The 20,954-nt window shown below is 36.8% G+C and overlaps 1 pseudogene; it reads right to left on the bottom strand.

Moving 5' to 3' along the window:
* Positions 1-5,122: 5,122 nt before the first annotated feature.
* LOC116913871 lies at positions 5,123-7,422 on the bottom strand (annotated as a pseudogene).
* Positions 7,423-20,954: the final 13,532 nt, after the last annotated feature.

Below are 20,954 nucleotides of genomic sequence, written 5' to 3' on the forward strand. Positions count from 1 at the left end.
ATTTTATTAATTCCATATCCGTTAGAAGGCTTATATCTAAGTTATATAAAGAACTTAAAAAAGCTAGATATAAAATATAAAAAAAAACAACAAAACAAGTAGACCGATTAAAAATAGAGTACAGATCTAAACAGTTAATACTCAATAGAACACTTGAAATGCTCAATCCTTGGCCATCAGGGAAATGCAAGTCAAAAGTACTTTGAGATTCTATTTTTATTATATCTTTTTTTAGTGTCCCAACTTTATCCTCTCCTCGTCTGCCCTCCTGACTGGCCCCCATCCCATACCTCCTCCACCACACCTTTCCCTCCCACCACCCTGTACACCTGTCTCCAAGAGGATGTCTGCCAACTCCACCACCAGACCTCCCCACTCCCTGGGGCCTCAAGTCTCTCAAGGATTCAGTGCATCTGCTCTCACTGAGGCCAGACCAGGCAGTTCTCTGCTATACGTATGTTGGGGACCTCATATGGTGTATGCTACCTTAGCTGGTGTATGCTACCTGTTTGATAGCTCAGAGTCTGAGAGATCTCAGGGGTCCAAGTCAGTTGAGACTGCCTTTGCTTTTGCTTTTGCTTTTGCTATCTTTTCTCCAATTCAGCCACATGGGGTTCCCTGCTTCTGTCCATTGGCTATGTGCTAGTATCTGCATCTGACTCTTTCAGCTGCTTGTTGGGCTTTTCAAAGGGCAGTCATGTCCAAGGGACTCCTGTCTATAAGCACACCACAGCATCAGTAATAGTGTCAAGGACCTGGGCCTCCCCTTGAGCGGGATCCCAATTTGGACATGCATGGAACCTTTACATTTATGTCATAATATCTTTGGTATGGGAAGTTACACTGCAGGCTACAAAAGAGAAATGGAAACAACTGTGGTGGTTTGAATATGCTTGGGCCAGGGAGTGGCACTATTAGGAGGTATGGCCTTGTTTGAGTAGGTGTGTCATTGGTGGTGGAAGTATGTCACTGTTGTTGTGGGCCATGAGATCCTCCTTCTAACTGTGTGAGAGCCAGTTTTCTCCTAGCAGCCTTCAAGTGAAGATGTAGACCTAACTCTCAACTCCTCATGTACTATGCCTGCCGGGATGCTGCCATGCTTCCACCTGGATGATAAGGGAATGAACCTTTAGACCTGAAAACCATCTCCAATTAAAGGCTGTCCTTCATAAGAGTTGCCTTGGTCATGGTGTCTGTTTACAGCAGTAAACCTCTGACTAGTGCAGTCACAAAATAGTTGATCTACAGTCAGTCTGGTCCACAAAGTACACTATGTAATGGTAGCATAAAACTTACAGGAGTAGCCAACCCATATCTGATTTGACTTAAGGCTAACTCCATGAAATGGAACCCTTGCATGATACTGCTCCGGTGACATAAACTCAGAGTCTAGATATCCTAGAGTCCTAGAGTAAAACCAAATACTTCTGGTCAAAAAAATAAAGAGCAATAAATAGACTCCTAATGATATTCTTGTATATTTGTAATTTAGGACCTTATTCAGCCAAACCAGAAAACCAAGCTACTGCAGCAAATGGAAACAAATTTCCAAGAAAGAGATCTTAGAACACAAAGCAGTGAATGTGATGTTTTCATCAAATCTATACTTGTGGAGCTCAGGCAACCCCATCGAAGAGGAGTTATAAAGTGTATCAGGGGCAGAGGAGATGGAGAACAAGGCACTCCGCAAAGCTCATAGAATCCACAGGGACAGAAGCATCAGTCACAGCGCCTATACGGGTCCGCTCCAGGTCCTCTGTGTATATATTACAGGTTTTGGATTAGTATTTGTATTAGTCAGGGTTCTCTAAAGTCACCGAACTTATGGAATATCTGTACATGTTAAGGGAAATTATTGGAATGACTTACAGTCTGTAGTCCAACTAATGATACAATAGGCAGCTGGGAAGGGGATGTCCAAGAAATGAGCAGCTGCTAAGTCTCGCGAGTTTTCAGCTAGCCTTCTGTATGAGCTGGAAATCTGAAGATGTAGCTTCCAGTGGCTATGGTGGCAAGTAAGTGCAAGCAGGTAAAGAAGAAAACCTTCCTTCTTTCATTGTCCTTATGTAGATCCAGCAGAAGTTTTGGCCCAGAATGAAGGCATGTACCACTATGACCTAGATTTGGAACTAGACTGGCCTTGAACTCTAAGGACTGCCTACCTCTGTTTCCTGGGATTAAAGTTTTGTGTCATCCCATGTCAAGATATGGCTCAGAAGACTGTGCCTTCTAGCTTCAAAATCTGGATCAGAGGTGTGCTGCCCATTTCTGAATTGGCCACGGACCAGCCCATGTATGTTCTTTGGATGGTGCCTCGGTTTCTAGGAGCTCCCAGAGCATCTAGGTTAGTTGACACTGTTGGTCTTTCCATGGGGCTGCCATTCCTGTCAGTTCTTTCAATCATTCATTGGAGTGAGTCAATCTCCAATGTTCCTGCACTTCTTTTAGACAAGAACAATTCTGGTTGAAACCTTTTGAAGGTTGGTTTGTGTCCCCATCTGGGGACCCTATCTACTGGAGGTGTTCTCTTCAGGTTATCTCCCCACTATTGGGCATTTCAGCTAAGAACATCCCCATTGATTCCTGGGATTCTCTCACATCTCAGGTCTCTGGGACTTTCTAGAGGGTCTCCCCACCCACCCCCAACCCCAGCAGCTGCATATTTTCATTCATTCTTGTGGTCCTCGGGGCTTCTCTCCTGTCTCCTCCCATACTGGATACCCTCCCACCCCATGTGCTTTCTTCCTCTCCCTCCCCTCTCCTGCTCAGGTCCCTCCCTCCCTCTGCTTTCTATGACTGTTTTGTTCTCCCTTCTAACTAGGATTTAAGCATTCTCACTTGGGCTTTTCTTATTATTAAATTTCTTACGGTCTGTGGGTTGTATGATGGGTATTCTGCATTGTTTGGCTAATATTCACTTATTAGTGAGTTCATACCATGAATGTTCTTTGGGTCTTCGTTGCCTCACTCAGGATGACATTTTCTAGTTCCATCAATTTGCTTGCAAAATTAATGTGTCCTCATTTTTGAAAGCTGAATAGTGTTCCACGGTATAAATTAACCACATATTCTGTATCCATTCTTTGGTTGAGGGACATCTGGGTTGTTTCTAGTCTCTATCACAAATAAGGCTGCCATGAACATAGTGGAGCACATGTCTTTCTGGTACGGTAGAGCATCTTTTGCGCCCAGGAGCATTATATCTACGTCCTCAGTTAGAACTATTTCCAATTTTTGGAGAAAACAACAGATTGATTTCCAGAGTGGTTGTACCAGTTTGCAATCTCACCAGCAGTGGAGAAGTGTTCTGTCTCTACATCCTCAGCAGCATGTGTTGTCACTTGAGTTTTTGATCTTAGCCATTCTGATTGGTGTAATGTGGATCTCAGGGTCATTTTGATTTGCATTTCCCTGAGTACTAAGCAATTTGAACATTTATCTAAATGCTTCTTGGCCACTAGAGAAAGACAAAAAAGGAGTGGATATGGAAGGGAGGTATAGTAAGGGGAAACTGTAGGAATAGAGGGAGGGAAACCTGTGGTCAGGATGTGTTTTATGAGAAAAGAATCTATTTTCAATGAAAGGAAAAATAAAAATAATGACTACAAATATATTTACTTTTCACTTATTAATTTTCTAACTTCAGAAGAAAAGAGTATTTCTCCAATTGTCAATAATCCCTTTCTATGTTTTTTCAATTAAAAATGCAAGCACCCTTATAGATATTATTAAGCAAGACTTTTTTATTTACTTTAAATACACAAACGTGTCAGTAGGGACTATGAAAGAACATAGAAAAAGGACATAGTGAAATAGTACTCATTAGAACTATTGTTATCAGAATTCCACGAAGTGCTCTGGGTACATGAGGTCTTTATAAAATCCAAGCTCTTGAAATAAAAAAAGAAAGAAAGAAAGTGGATCTAATTAAGTAACCACTTCATTACTAAGAATTTAAAGTATATTGTTTGCTTCAATTTTGTGGCAGGGTTATTCCCTAATGGTCAAATTTACTAAAATGCCCACTCTAAAAGAGCCAATTTTTACTCAATTACCCTTCGAAAATTTTAGACGAAGAAGTTTATAAAAATCACACACACCCTGGTGAAACAGACTTTGGGCAAGTGATGGAGAGGAGACTTAGAGGATAGGATGGTAACCTGAGTAGTGTTCATTGTCCCCTTCCATGTGGTTTTCATAGACTATAGGTTCACTCACCGCATCAGAAACAGTTGCTCTAACGGAGGACTACAATATTTACTAGCTATTCCTCTGGTAATTATGTCTATATAATACTATGTAATTGAATTGGCCTTTCTGTAAACTAAATACAAGATATAATGCATAGATTTTCAAGGCATGTGGCATGGGAACAAACATAAGCCTGCAAAACAGAGTGATACGAACCAGAAGAGTAAGGCTCATTTTCTGAGATTCAAGTTTGAAATACACCAATGCTTAGTTATATGCGTGTTAATTACATCCATTAACGTATTCGTTTGTGTAACACCCAGACGAGTTCACATACAGAGGATACAACAATTTACTACAGCTAACTAAGGGGCAGATGAAAGGACTAAATTACTTCAAGGAAGCACCTCTAAGTAGGTACTGCGGTCGACGGGGACAAAACATAGACATGTATTTTGTGTGGGGATTAAAAAAAAATAGACAAACAGGTTTCAGGTGGCAAAATGAAAAGAAAAAGAAAAAGAAAGAAAGAAAAAAATACTTTTTTCTAGGTCATGTATTTAGCACATCATCCAGATAATTTAATTTGCCAAAGTTTATGATAAATAAACGTCACTAATGGGGTGCTTCTCTAATTAGTAACCCCGAGTTCATCTCACTAATGGAGTGTTTTTGCCAGTTTGCAACTGCAACAAACGCGAGTAAATAATTGATGTTTCTCGGAACCTCGCGAACCCGGCACATCAGCAATTTAATCCTATTTGACAAAAACACTGATAAAGATGTCACAGTACAATTTGTGGAGTGGTTAATGGGGGTAAATTTAAGGTATGTATGTAGTCATCCTGACTGCGGAATATTTAGAATCTTCTGGAATCGGGAAAAATAGACAGCTGTATCTTAGTGCTCTCTCGGGATCAGAATACAGGAGCTAAGGTGGTATAGTCAATCGTTTATTCTTTTTGTTTTTAAGTTGGAAAATAACTTTATTCGTTCTAGTGCCTTGGCTGGAGTCCCCGCAGAACTGCTTCTTGCTGCCAGCAGCCTTGGTGACCTTGAGCACATTGAATTGAACAGACTTGCTCAGGGGCCTGCACTCTCCAACAGTGACAATGTCGCGGATCTGGACATCCCTGTAACAGGGTGACAGGTGCACAGACGTGTTCTTGTGATGCTTCTCAAAATGGCTGTGTTTTCGGATGTAATGAAGATAGTCCCGGCGGATGACAGTGGTCCTCGGAATCTTCATCTTCGTCACAACCACACAGGATCCGACCTCGGATGGAGACATTACCAGTGAAGGGGCATTTCTTGTCTATTTAGGTGCCCTCGATGGCCTCCTTGGGCGTCTTGAAGCTAGACCAATATTTTTGTAGTACCGAGGGAGTTTTTTCTTGCTGGTTTCTCCCAGCAAAACATGCTACTTGTTTTGAAAGATTGTAGACTGCTTTTGTTTAAGCACACTCCTTCTGACTGTCCTCCATCTTCCCGGCAGCCTGGGAAGAAGAGGTAGGCAAAGTCCCGGCTTACTTATTTATTCACTATGCAAGTTCTCTCAATCATTTATTCTTATGCTATCAGATTGTCAGAAACAGAATCTCACAGAAATTGCTTACTTGCTTGACTGAATGTAAGCCCACTAATACAGACGTAAAATACCACGAGAATCATGGTACTGAAATTTGGAGTTTTGCTTGAAATCTAAAATGACAAAAGTAAATAAAATTAAAAATAAAATTGGTTCCCCATTAGCCCACTCTTATAGATAATGGTAGCAATTTTATTGAGAAAATTATTGTCGTAAATTCTAGGATTTCAACAGTGGAAAATTGAACCGAATATATTATCTACTCCTTAACCCCCATAGATGAGCAGGGACAACTCATTTATAAAGCATAGGGATTGTAAGAGTTTATGTTAAAGCAACTTCAGACCATAAATTACTTATTAGAAAATACTATCTAAAAGTAATATTGTTTTATACATACATAAAATGCATATATAAAATTAGGTCATTTTTCTATAAAAAAGTAATATTAATATTTTTGGAAAATATTCCTCTGGTCCAATTCTTTACAGATTATAAACCATTGTACAGATGCTTCCTGTTTAATACAGGAATTGAAAAGCACACTATAGCTTTCCCTAAATAAATCAGATATAGATAGAAATAGGTGAAGACAGCTAGAGAAAAAAATGATATAATGTTGCCTTTTGAGGATAGTTTGAGTTAGCCATAAATATACATCTGCCATTTTACTGTTTATGTTTATGAAAGGGAATATTCTCAAAACTGATGAATCAAACATCAATCAACTGAAAAAGGTAAATGCATTGTACCATTTTGTACCAATTATTTGTCCAAGATTTAATTTTTTTCATTCATTAACTTATTTAGTTTACATTCCCATCAAAGCTTCCTTTCCCTCCTTTCCTCCCTCTCCCTCTCTCTTGCCTTCCCTCCTCCCTTCCTTCTCAGAGAGGGGATGCCTTCCATGGATATCAATCTTCTATTGAGGCTAGACAAGGTAGCCTGTTTAGGGGAAAGGGATCAAAAGGCAGGCAACAGAGTCAGAGACAATCCTTGCTCTAGCTGTTAGGGAATGTACATGAAGACTGGGTGTTCAAGTGTTATGAGTGTTCATGCACAAGTGTTATGTACAGAGGACCTAGGTGTGTCCCATGAATGTTCCTTCGTTGGGAGATTAGTCTCTGTGAGACCTGATAGGCCCATATTAGTTGATTCTCTAGGTTTTCTTGAGATGTCCTGGATGGCTCTGAATTCTTCAATCCTCCTGTCTTCCACAAAATTCCCTGAGATACACCTGATGTTTGGCTAGGGCTCTCTATCTGGTTCCATTAGCTACTAGGTGGTCTCTCTGATGATAGTTATACTAGGCTCTTGTCTGCAAGAATAGCAGGATATCATTAATAGTGTCAGAGATGGGCTTTTTCTCATGGTATGGCTTTCAGTTTGGGCCAGTTTTTGATTGGTCATTCACTCAATTTCTGGTCCATATTTATTCCTACAAATCATGTAGGCAGGACAATTATGGGTGGAAGGTTTTAGGGTTGGATAAGTGTTCTCATCTCTCTACTGGAAGTCGCGTTTGGTAATAGGAAGTGGTCATTTCAGATCCCATATTACCTGTTGCTAGGGTTCTTAAGGTCACCAGCTTCCCTAAGGAAGTTTCCCTTGTTATAGGTTACTGGCTCAACCCAGAGACACATGTCCACGCCAATATCATTTCTCTCTCCCTCCATCCTTCCACAACTTGATCCCTATTGTTCCTCTCCCTACTCTCTCCCACACAGTTTTCTCCCTCTGCCTACCTCCAATATCTATTTTATTTAACCTTGTCAGTGAGATTCACATGCACTCCCTTGTGCCCTCATTGTTACTTAGCTTCTTTGGCTCTGTAGATTGTAGCATGATTATCCTGTACTTTATGGCTAATATACACTTATAAATGAGTACATACTATGCATGCCTTTCCGTGTCTGGGTTACCTCATTCCGGAATGTATCTTCTAATTCTACTTGCCTGCTAATTTCATGATCTCCTTCTTTTTAACATCTCAGTAATGTTCAACTGTGTAAATGTACCATATTTTCTGCATCCATTCTTTGGTTGACGGGCATCTAGGTGGTTTCCAGTATATGGCTATTATAAATAAAGCTGCTATGAATGTACATGAACAAGTGTCTCTGTGGTAGAGTGGGGCATCTTTTGGGTGTGTGCCCAGGAATACTATAGCTGGGTCTTGAGGTAGAACAATTCCCGGGGTTCTGAGAAATTGCCAAATTGATTTCCAAAGTAGTTGCACAAGTATGCACTCTCATCAGCAATGGCGGAGATGTTCCCCTTATTCCACATCCTTGACAGCATATGCTATTGGTTGAGCTGTTTTCTGACCCGTTCTGGTGATGTAAGACGTAACCTTGGTGTCTTTTGTTTTTTTTTAAATTTCTCTGATGACTAAGGATGTTGAACATTGTTCTTACATTTTATTTTATTTTTATTGGATATTTTATGTATTTACATTTCAAATGTTATCCTTGTTTCCCCCTTTCCCATGACCCTCCCCCTACTTCTATGAGGATGCTCACTCCCACCTACCCATTCCCACCTCAAGGCCCTGGTATTCCCCTACACTGGGGAAACAGCCTTCACAGGAACAACGGCTTCTCCCACTATCGATGCCAGACAATGCCATCCTCTGCTACATATGCAGCTGGAGCCATGAGTCCCTCCATGTGTACTCTTTGGTTGGTGGTTTAGTCCCTGGGAGTTCTGAGTGGGGGTCTTGTCTGGTTGTTTGATATTATTGTTCTTCCTATGGAGTTGCAAACCACTTCCGCTCCTTCAATCCTTTCTAACTCCTCCATTGGGCTCCTTGTGTTCAGTCTGATGGTTGACTGCATGCATCCTCATCTGTATCAGTAAGCCTCTGGAAAAGCCACTCAGGAAACATCCTTATCAGGCTCCTGTCAGCAAGCACTTCCTGGCATCAGCAATAGTGACTGGGTTTGGTGGCTGCATATGGGGCATATGATCCCCATGTGGGGCAGTCTCTGGATGACCTTTTCTTTAGTCCATGCTCCACTCTTTGTTCCTGTATTTCCTCCCATGAGTATATTGTTCTCCCTTCTAAGAAGGACTGAAGTGTCCACATTTTGGTCTTCTTTCTTCTTATGTTTCATATGGTCTGTGAATTGTTTCTTGGGTATTCTGAGCTTTTGGGCTATTTTCTACTTATCAGTGAGTGCATACCGTGTGCGTTCCTTTATGACTCTGTTAACTCACTCAGGATATTTTCTAGTTCCATCCATTTGCCTAAGAATTTTTTGTAGGGAAATGACATCCTTAACAATAGTCATGAATAGTATAAAATACATTGGTGTGATTCTAACCAAGGAAGTGAAAGATCTGAATGACAAGAACTTCAAGTCTCTAAAGAAAGAAATCGAAAATCTCAGAACATTCTTTTGTAAGTGCTCCTTGGCCATTAGAGATCCCTCTGTTGGGAATTTTCTATTTATCTGTACCTCATTTTTAATTGGGTTATTTTTGAAGGTAGTGTTAAGTTTCTTGAGTTCTTTATATATTTGAATTTTAGCCTTCTGTTGGATCTAGGGTTGGTAGTTTTTTTTCCCCATTCTGAACATTGCCATTTTGTCCTGTAGATTGTTTCCTTTGACTTAAAGAAGCTGTTCTATTTCATGTGGTCCCATCTATAATTGTTGATCTTAGTGTCTGAAATATTGGTGTTCTGTTCAGAAAGTTGCTTCTTGTGTCACTGTGTTTAATGCTATTCCCCAGTTTCTGGTATTGTAGATTTAATATATTTGGTCTTTTGCTGAGGACTTTGATCCACTTAGACTTGAATATTTTGCAGGGTGATTAATGTAGATTTATTTGCATTCTTATATATAGAGAGACTTACCAGTACCATTTGTTGAATATGGTATCTCTTTTTCCACTGTATGATTCTGTTTCTTTGTCAAAATCAATTATCGATAGGTATGTGGGTTTACTTCTGGGTCTTCAATTAAATTTTATTTATAAACCTGTCTTGTTTTAGGATAGTATGATTTTATTGCTCTTGCTCTTTTGTGCAGATTGAAATCAGGCGTTGTGATACTCCCAGAAGTTTTATTATTGTACAGGATTATTTTAGCTATCCTGGTTTTCTTTCCCTATATGAAGTAGAGTAGCGTTTTTTTTTTCAAATTGTGTAAGAATTGTATTAGAATATTGATTGGAATTCTGTGGAATCTGTAGACTTTTTTTTTTTGGTAAAATGTCCACTTTTACTATGATAAAACTACCTATTCATGAACATGGGTGATCTTTTCATTTTCTGACATCTTGTTTCTTTGCTTTTTTCTGAGCTTTGAAGTTCTTACCAAAAAGGTCTTTTACTTGCTTAGATACATTTATTATATTCCTTGTGGGTATTTCAAAGGCTGTTGTTTCCCTTATTTCTTTCTCAGAGAGTTTATAGTTTGTATAAAGCAAGACTACTGATTTTTTTTAATTTTATGTTCAGCTACTTTGGTGAAAGTGTTTATTAGGTTTAAGAGTCTTCTTGTAGAATTTTTGAGGTCACACATATACTAGCACACCATTTGTGAATATTGATACATTGACTTCGTTTCCAACTCATTTCCTCTTTTAGCCTTTAATTGTCTTATTGCTCTAGCTAAAACTTCAGTTACTGTGTTGAAAAGATAGAGAATGGGCAACATTATTTAGTCCCTGATTTTAGTGGAATTGCTTTAAGTTTTTCTCCATTTACTTTCATGTACGCTGTGTGTTGGCTGTACTGTGTTTAGATATGCACTTTGTACCCTTGGTCTCTTCAAGAATTTTATTGTGAAGGGATATTTGATTTTCTCTAAGGCTTTTTCACTATACAGTGAGATGTTAATATGTTTTTCTTTCTGTTTGTTATATAGTAAATTATATCTATTGACTTTCATACATTGAACCACCTTTGTATACCTGAGAGGAAGCCTACTTGATATTGGTGATGTATTTTATGAGTTCTTGAATTCAATTTGCTTTTTATTCAGTAGTTTCGCATCAATGTTCATTAGTAATGCATAAAATTATTCTGAAATCTCTTTCCTAGTTGAATCTTTGCATGGTTTAGGTAACAGGGTGATTGTGGGCTCATAGAATGAGTTTTGCAGTGTTCCCTCTGCTTCTATTTTATGGAATAGCTTAAGTAGTATTGATATTAACTCACCTTTGAAAGTTTGGTATTATTCTATGTTAAAACTATCTGACTCTGGACTTAATTTGATGACTGCTTCTGTTTCCTTAGGGTATTTTTTTCCTATTTAGATTGTCTACCTGATCTTAGTTTTACTTTTGGAATTAGTATCTATCAAGAAAATTGTCTATTCCATTTTGATTTTCCAATTTATGGACTATAGGCTTTTGAAGGAAGACCTCGCGATTCTTTGGATTTTCTCAGTGTCTGTTATGTCTTCCTTTTCATTTCTTATTTTGTTAACTTGTACATTCTCTCTCTGTCTTTTAGTTATATTGGTTAAGGATTTGCCTATCTCAGTGATTATTTCTAAGAACCAGCTCTTGGATTTGTTGGTTCTTTGCATTGTTCTCTTTGTTTCTAACTCATTGATTTTAGCCCTAGTTTGTTTATTTCTTGCCATTTACTTCTCATGGGTGTGTTTGCTTCTTTTTGTTCTAGAGCTTTCAGTTGTGCTGTTAAATCACTACTATGACTTATGAAGACCCTTAGTGCCCTTAATTTCCCTCTTAGCACTGCTTTTATTGTGTCTCATAAATTTGGCAATGGTGTGCCTTCATTTTCAATTAATTATAGAAAGTCTTTATTTTCTTTATTTCTTCTTTGATCCAGTAGTCATTGAGTAGAAAGTTGTTTGGTTTCCAGGAGTAGAGTATATAGGCTTTTGTTGTTTCTGTTATTATTGAAGTCTAGTTTTAATCCATGGAGGTCTGATAAGATACAGTGTATTATTTTATTTTTCTTATATGGATTGAGGCATGCATTGTGTCTAACTATATGGAAAATTTTATAGAAGATTCTGTGGTGAGTAAAATATATATTTTTGTGTTTGGATGAAATATTCTATTGATATCTGTTATATCCATTGGATTCATAACCTCCCTTATTTATTTTTCTGTTTAGTTTCTGTCTTGATGACCTCTCTGTTGGTGAGAGTATAGTGTTGGAGTCTCTCAAAATTAATGTGTGGCTTTCCATTTAAGCTTTCATGGTATTTGTTTTACAAATGTGGATGGTCTTGTAAGAGAGACACATTTCATAATTGAGATGTGATCTTGGCTTATTTTTCCTTCGATGTGTATGAAGTGTCCTTCTGCATTTTTTCTGATTAATTTTGGCTGAATGTCTATTTTATTAGATATTAAAACACCTAGTTCACCTTGCTTCTTGAATCTGTTTGCTTGGAAAAACTTCATCCAGCCATTTTCTCTGATGTAATGTCTATCTAGGCTGCTAAGATGTTTTTTTAATATATGCAGCACAGTAACAGATCCTGTTTTAAATTCTACTCTTTAGCATGTGTCTTAATTGGGGGGAAATCGAGTTTATTGACATTGAGATAGATATTTTAATGACCAATGATTGTTTATTCCTTTTATTTGCTGTGTGTGTGTGTGTGTGTGTGTGTGTGTGTGTGTGTTTGTGTGTGTTCACATTTTTTTTTTGGTTTGGATGTGAGACTATTTATTTCCAGTGTTTTCTTGGGTGTGGTTTAGCTCCTTGGGTTCGAGTTTTTCTTCTAGTATTATAATAGAGATGAATTTGTGGATAAATATTGTTTAAATTTGGTTTTGTCAAGAAATACCTTTTCTTCTTCATTTATGATGATTAAAAGTTTTGCTTGGGATAGTAGTCTGGACTGAAATCTGTGATATTTAAGACTTTGCAAGATAACTCCTCATGACTGTCTGGCTTTCAGAGTCTCTGTTGAGAAGTCAGGTGAAATTCTGATAGGTGTAATTTCTATGTTACATGGACTTTTAGCCTTGCCGTTTTCAATACTCTTTGTTCTGTACATTTACTCTTTTGATTGTTATGTGTTGGGAGGACTTTTTTTTTCAGGTCCAATCCATTTGGTTTCTGCAAGCTTTTTAAATGTTTATAGCCATTTTGTCTGTTGGTCAGAGAACTTTTCTTCTTTGATTTGGTTGAAAAAAATTTTTTGACATTTGAGCTGACATCCTCCTCCTCCTCCTCCTCCTCCTCCTCCTCCTACTCATTCTATTCCTGTCTATTCTATTTATGTCTTTTCATAGTGCTCCAGATTTCTTGGATGTGTTTTTATCAGAAACTTATTAGACTTAACATTTTTTGACCAATGTATTTCTTTAAGGGATTTATTCATTTCCCCATTAAAGCTGTCTATCATCTTTATAAGAATGTATTTAAGATCATCCTGTTGCACTTCAGGCTTTGTTATGATACCCAAGGTTTGCTGTAGTGGATTGCTTAGCTTTGGGGCCATCATGCCCATGGCTTCTTTTTTTTTTTTTTTCCTCTTTTTTCTTTTTTTCGAGCTGGGGACTGAACCCAGGGCCTTAAAGATGGATTTTTGTTTGTTTGTTTGTTTGGTTGGTTTGGTTTGGTTTTTTTGTTTTTGTTTTTTTTTTTCAGAGCTGGGACCGAACCCAGGGCCTTGCTTGCTAGCAAGTGCTCTACCACTGAGCTAAATCCCCAACGCCTGGCTCTTCTTGATTGTGCTGTTTTCAAATACCTGTGAAAGGCTAGGAAGGTGTCTTGGGTACTGTGCGCCAACTTTGCTCCATATCATAACATTACTTTCTGTGGGAATGTTGGGGAAATTTTTTTTGGATTAAATCTAGTTAGTAAATACAGATATTCCACCACAGATGTACCAACCCTCTGATAATTCTATCCTCTTTCCTCTGACAAGTTTAAGTACGTAGCACCAAATAGATTTTGTGCAGACCATGCATAGTCTTAGAGTGAAATGAGACTCTGCTTACCCATAGGGTCTCCTAAAATTATTTCTCTAGCACACGATGGGAATTTATACAAGTTATATAATTGTAGAACCCATTTATGTCATTTATGAGAAAAGGAAAGAAAATTATCTGTACCATACTGAGGTTACAACAGTTCCATGCCACTTTATAACAATTAATATTAGTCAACAATAAAGAAAGATGGAATCTTAAAATTAGCAGTAAAATTTAATGAGCTAGAGATCATTATGTTAGGCAAAATAAATCGGATTCAGAAAGACAAATATGCTTTCTGAATGTGTCATATCCCTCTTGGAAGTCTAGTTTTAAAATTATGGGGGGTGGAGAGGGAGGGCAGAGTGGATCAGAGACAGGAGACAGGAGGAAGAAACACAAAAGGTGAAGGAGTGGGAAAGAGAGGTAATGGAATATATGTGACATGGAAGCAGGAAGTTTGGGAAAGAAATCACCATGTGTTGGGGAGGAAGAAAAAACTGTTGTAGAGATGGATGAACAACAAAAATGTAAAATGGCATATATATGTATACACATACACACAACAAACATCCATATATATATATATACATATATATGCATATATAAAATACATATGAAGATAATAAAAACCTTCAAATACTATTTTGGGCATATATAATATAAATATAAGGGCTTAATGATAAAATAATATTTTGAAATTACAAAGAACAAAAAGGAAGGAAAAATAATCTCCTAAAATATCTTTTGAAAAATACAGTGTCAATAAAATCTATGAATTCAAGACAATAAATAATGGCAAAATGTAGTTTAAAAAATAGCCTAGGATTTTATAGAAATACCACTGGGGAAGTGCTCACCTAACTCAGAATATCTATGACAAGAAAATGGCAGATGGGATTTGTGTTTTTCTGTTTCTGAGAAACTTTAGTCATTAAGTTGGGTGAGAATAAAATAATTAGTTCCTTTGACTTAGCTGGATAGTGTCCCTTTTATTCTTGAAAGTGTGAAATTCTAGTTCTAATGCTGACAGTATAGGACAAAAAACACATAAAAATAGGATTGTCTTCCATCAAACACTTTAAGGAGGAATGATAAATGAATTTTATTCAGAATGCACTAACAATGTTATTTTCACATATATTCATTTAATAGCCATTTATAACCATATTTCTAAAGTTATAAACAAGTCTGATAACTTTACTGAAGACACATGGCATTGTTTTATTTTTAATTTGTTTGTTTATTTATTTATATGTAACAAAATCAATCAGTGAGATCCTTTGATAATACGATACAGGAAGTGTTTGATACCACAAAGGCAAATTAGAGAGTGAGGACCTGGGAGTTAAGGTGAGTTGAGAGTGTCTTCTTGATTCCCGATGGTGGTCATTTCATCCTATTTAATGGCTAATGGTATTTTCTTTTCTTCCATAGAGATTGCGTTTTGAATAGAAGTTCCTTTGTCTAAGGTAGAAAAACAAACTTTCTACTTCAGATAAAGAACAGGAGCAGTAAATGTCTGTGCTTCAACATACAGCTCAAAAGAATAATTTTGTGGTGTCTAACCATTTTTTTAATTTCCATAATAAACCATCTTAATGTAGGTCTCTTAACATGATTCAATGTTTTCCCTCACAGATCTGGAATGTCTGAAATTCCATTGTCCAAAGGGTGCGCCTTTACTAGGACGTTAGAGGTTCACAGTTTGCTTCTCCATCTTCTGCATTCCAGGTTCCTCCGCTCACTCCAATGGATGTCCGATCTCTACCACTGCCTCCAGATGGCCATCTCTTTGCAGGTTTCTACATCATTCTTGTTCTCCATGCATCAATCTGTGTCCACATTTCTCTGTCTTCCTTAATCAAAAAAATGTTATTTTAGTAATGCATAGCTAGGTCTATTTAGTTAGAAATGTGAGGGGTTATAAAAGACAAGCACCTAAGAAGTAAGAAAGCAAGTGGAACGATAGCTCTATCTTACTATGCCATTTCCATAATGGACTCGCACTGACTTTAATGGACACTTGCATTTTTTCCTTTTCTGTTTTTATGGGGATTTTGCTGTACTATCTATCTATCTATCTATCTATCTATCTATCTATCTATCTATCTATCTAAATCTATCCATCTATCTATCCATTTATCTGTCTATTTAGAGTATCTTGCTATGTAACCCAGGCTGCAGTCTTTTGCTTGCAATGGAGCCCATTCTGGCTAAGTTGAGTGGTTTGATCTCAGTTATGCAGACAAATGCAGTATTTTCTGATAATATTACACTGACAAGTAGCAAGGTGTTTAGTTTCCTTTTAGTACAGGCACAATACAGTCAAGAAAGTCCTTAGTTTTTCTTCCTCCCTACCTTGCTTCTTGCCAACCTCTTTCTTTCTTTTATTCCAATATATATTTTCAATGTTTCTTAATAATGTCCTGACAAACTGACATGGTACATTTTAAATTAATCAAACCCCTTTGTAAAAGACTTAAGAAAAATCTTAAAAAGACTCTAGACTCTTCAAGTCTGTGTCTGTGAATCACCTAAAAAGTGACATGTCACAAATGTGGGTATAGATTTTTTTTACACAATAATAAGGATATTTTTAAAGTGTACTCCATCCTCAAATCTCTAATATTTTCTGTTTTTAATGTGAAAATACCCTTGTTTTCTTAATTTCCCTAAATATAATATTTTTACTAATTTCATGATAAATGTTTCCCAAAACTTCATTATTTTCTTTATTATATAATATCCCTTTTAATTTTAAATTTCCAAGCATGTCGTGTTTTCCCTTTCCAGATTTTAACTCTAACAAAGGGGAAATTGTACAGTAAAGCAGATCTGTTCATCTGCTTTCTATTTGATTGCAGGCTTAGATTTTTCTTTTTCTTATTTTTTTCTCTTTTTTAATTTAATCTTTTTTTCTACACTCCAAATTTATCCTCCTCCTGGTCCATCCTCTGACTATTCCACATCCCATCAACCCATCCCTCCTCTTTCCCCTCTGTATTTGCACGAAGATGTCCCTACTCCCTCACCCACTACCTACCAAACCTCCCCACTTTTTAGAGCCTCCAGTCTTTTGAGTTAGATGAACTTTAACTGACTGAGTGTAAACCTGGCGGTCCTCTGTTTTATATATATATATTGGCGACCTCAAATCAGTTGGTATGTGCTGCCTAGTTGGGGGCCCAGTGTCTGAGAGAGCTCAGGGTTCCAGGTTATTTGAGACTGCTGGTCCTCCTACAGGGATGCCTACTTTAAATAAAGGTTCTCAAACATTTCAACCCCCTTTCTAGTCCCCCATGCAAAGGTAAGGAAGAAACGATGGTAGATAGGACTAGGGGATGTGAACCTGTTTATAAGTACTTTTTAAAGGGGATTCTAATCTTTTATTTCCTTAGTGACATAAACATACTCACACACGAATACATACACACACACACACACACACACACACACACACACACACACACACACCCCTTATTTCCATCCTCTTTTCTAAAAAGTCTACAATATTCTAGCATCAAAAAGTGTGCCTGGAAATTCATTTACTTATATCCCCTGGGATTTGGTAAATTGTCATAGTATTTCTAGAGCTTACCTCACTTAAATCAATGAGTTTCTTCATAACTGTCTGTGATGGGTTGAATACATATGTCTCTGGGAGTGGCACTATTAGGAGGTGTGGACTTGAGAGAGGAAGTGTGTCACCATGGGGATGGGTTTGAGACCTTTCTCCTCACTTTCTGGAAGCCATTCTTCTCACGTTTGTCTTCTGAACAAATTGTAGAACTCTCGGATCCTCCAACACTATGCCTGCCTGGCCTCTCCCATGTTTTCCATCTTAATGATAAAGCATTGAACCGCAGAACCACTAGGCCAGCCCCAATTAAATGTCGTCCATTATAAGAGTTGTCTCGGTCATGGTGTCCCTTTAGAACAGTAGAAACCCCAACTATGACACTATCATTTCTCCTTTGAAACTCCTTTCTGCAGTTCATATATCTGAAGACTGAAGAAGAATATGCATGGTATCTTCCAAATCTCATTGGAAGAATGTGGCAACCTCTGAATACCAGCAAACTCCCCCAAGGCATGACCAAAGCTCTGCAGTCAATGCTCCTCAGTGAGTCACAGTCAGGCCTTAGCATGCATCATATCTCATGACTCTTTGGGCTCGCTATGCATTGTAATGCAGCACTCAACTAAAGGCATCTATATAACAAATGCTTCTCTAACTTGCTATTTCTCTCTCTAAATGTGTTAAGAAATCTCAAGAGATTATAAATATTTCTCAACAGTCAACCTTCTTTCATTTCTAATCATTGGCATAGTTAATAAAGCCTTTGGAGTTCTAAGACTCTTGTTTTAGAGATTCTGTGAGCAGATGACATTGCCTACTCTTAAGAAGTAATCGAGGCTACCCTTTCTATATTCTCTTAACTGTCTACTTTCTTCACGTCAGCTCTTTTCTTCAGTTTGATAGTGATATGTTTAGTTTACATGCTGCTTTTAAGCTTCACATGTTTTCACTCTGTTCATGGCTCCGTATCTGCCATAACACTTCTCAGGAGGTCCGCATCAATCAGCTAAGTGTAGTTACCGGATGTGTTAGTGATTTATGGTACAACCACAAGATGCCAAAACGCATTTTCTTAAACGACACTTAACTTTCAGTTCACATATGTGGTTCTAGAGACCTGTGGTGGTGTGTAATAAAAAAAATGTAAAAGAAAAAAAAAGGAAAAAATTTTAAAATAGTTCAACGCTTTGTGAGAAGTTATCTGTCACTTCCAAAACCAAACCAAACCAAACCAAACCAAACCAAACCAAAACAACATCCTTTTTGGGTACTTCACAAAAAACAAAACAAAACAAAACAAAACAAAAAACAAAAACAAAACAAAACAAACAAACAAAAAAACCCCAAAAAACAAAACACAAAAACACCCATAAAGACAATATAGGCATTCTGCTCTGTTTATAAGAATACTGGTTCCCATCAATAGCTACCTAATAACTATATCTACATTGGATGAACTCCTAAATATGCTACTTGCCCACATTGCACTGCCTGGTTGGGAAGTGGGGTCTTCAACATAGCAACTTCCGATGTACAACTTTTAAGTTCATAGCAACAATACTGGCCTTTACTTTCCTTAATATTTATAACAAATACATGAAAATGCTTGTTTCTTCAACACTAAAAAGTTTAAAGATGTGAATCTCTGCCTCAACTTTAGAAATAAAGTTTCTAGAAAAAAATCTTGATCCTCGCTGATATTACTTTCCCGTTTGTTGTACATTCTTCCATCTGGCTTCAACATTTATCTCACTCTAAATGGTGAGATAAATCTGCTCTGACATAGTACAACAGGACAGATGGTCTTCAGAACATATACTATGAGCGGGTAAAGTTGAGAAAAATCTAACCAACACTTACTTTTTTACACTTTAAAGAGAAGCATGAAGAAGATCAGATTGAGAAACTATATATAATCATTTTCTATTTATCAGATAAAACCCAGACAACATATAGACTCTCCAGTATGTGTTACACTTTCAGATACCTAATGACCATCCTCTATTGTTTTGAATTATTTATTACTTCAAGCTACTGGATTGAAAGCTCATTTCACTTAAATGGAAGATAGTCAAGTATGGATTGTACTTATTCAAAATAAAGATCAAGCTAGAAATTGTGGTACATACTTAAAATCCTAAGACTGGAGAGAAAGAGGCAAGCAATTTCTGTGTGCTGGAGGACAGCCTGGACTACATAGTGAATTTTTGCCCACACATATATATTCATATATTTATATTTAATATACATATATATTCCATATATATGTACATATACAGATATAATATATATGTGACATGCCTTCTTGATCTAAAGCTAAGTTTTATGCAAATTATCTTGTAAAACACATTAAATGTAGGCTCAAGGAAAACAGATCTAGGTATTTAATGATGTACTATGTATGTAACAGCTTCATATTTATATTTAGAAACTATATTTAGGCTAAATAAAAGGGTGCATAGAAAAAGCACTGTAAAAATTTTGGCACTGCATTTCTTAAAGAAAATATGTTTGTGAACATCAAATGGCATACTGTTTGACTTTTGTTTTCATAAAATGACAGAATTTCATAAAATGTAAAGAATCGTTTTATAATAATAATCTCTGATTTTTTAAAATCTGTCAGTAGGTGATATGTTAAGTAGGTACACGAGAAACAGCAAATGCTGAGGCCATCAAAGACTCAGTTTAACCCAGGTGCAGAGTAACTGTCAACCAGAGATTTTACAAAAGGAAGTGAAAGGAAAATTTGCAAGATGAATTAAATTCAATATCTCAACCTTTAGCTGGTCTTTTAAGCTAATGATGAGGTTATGTATGACTTCTGTTTTTACCCAGTTTGTTTTACATGGCTTTGTATATAAATTCAAAATAAAATAGAGTATCCTAGCATGTGGCCATTAAATGAAGAAATGGTAGAGGGGTTAACCCATGCAAATGAATGAAGAAACTAATTTGGTTAAGGGGTGGATCTTGAATCTGACCACAACAAACAAGAAATCCTCCCATGCTTGCCTCTTCATTTTCCAAATAATGACATCTGAGTCACAGAGAACATTTCCACATGTACAATTATTGAGAAGAAAATTATTATTAGAGAAGTATGTATTGATTTTTTGTAATTCAGCCTCCTTAATTTTAAATCTTAATTTATAATAAACTATATTCAGCATATATATACACTATAAGAAATCTCTTTGTTTCATCAACATAAGTGGGCAGTATATTTATGTTTTTATTTTAATAGGTTCAATTATTTATTACAGCAACAAATTTTACTACCTTTACCAGTTACAAACTTCATTCATTACTATATATATAACATCATATTTAAAATATTACCACTAAAACTAGACTTTATGTCGTCATCAAATCTACATTATATCAGAAATTAAAAAGAAAAAATTGAAGATAATTGTTAGCACCTTTAAAACAAAATGTTATTGTTTGTAAACTATGTTTTGTATTGGTTTCACCTGCTCTTCAATTTGGGAAAGTATTGGAGGAAAATTGTAGTTTGTTTACCTGTAGATATATTTCATAATTTCTCATATAGGAGACAAAAAATGCATTTCTTTTGTTATATTACAATCATTATTATTTTAATTTTTGAATGGGTGTTTATCCTGCTTGTATGTTTATGGACAACATGCATACAGTGGCCACAGAGTCCAGAGA

Source organism: Rattus rattus, chromosome 12, assembly GCF_011064425.1.
Source record: "Rattus rattus isolate New Zealand chromosome 12, Rrattus_CSIRO_v1, whole genome shotgun sequence".
In the NCBI taxonomy this organism is placed as follows: domain Eukaryota; kingdom Metazoa; phylum Chordata; class Mammalia; order Rodentia; family Muridae; genus Rattus; species Rattus rattus.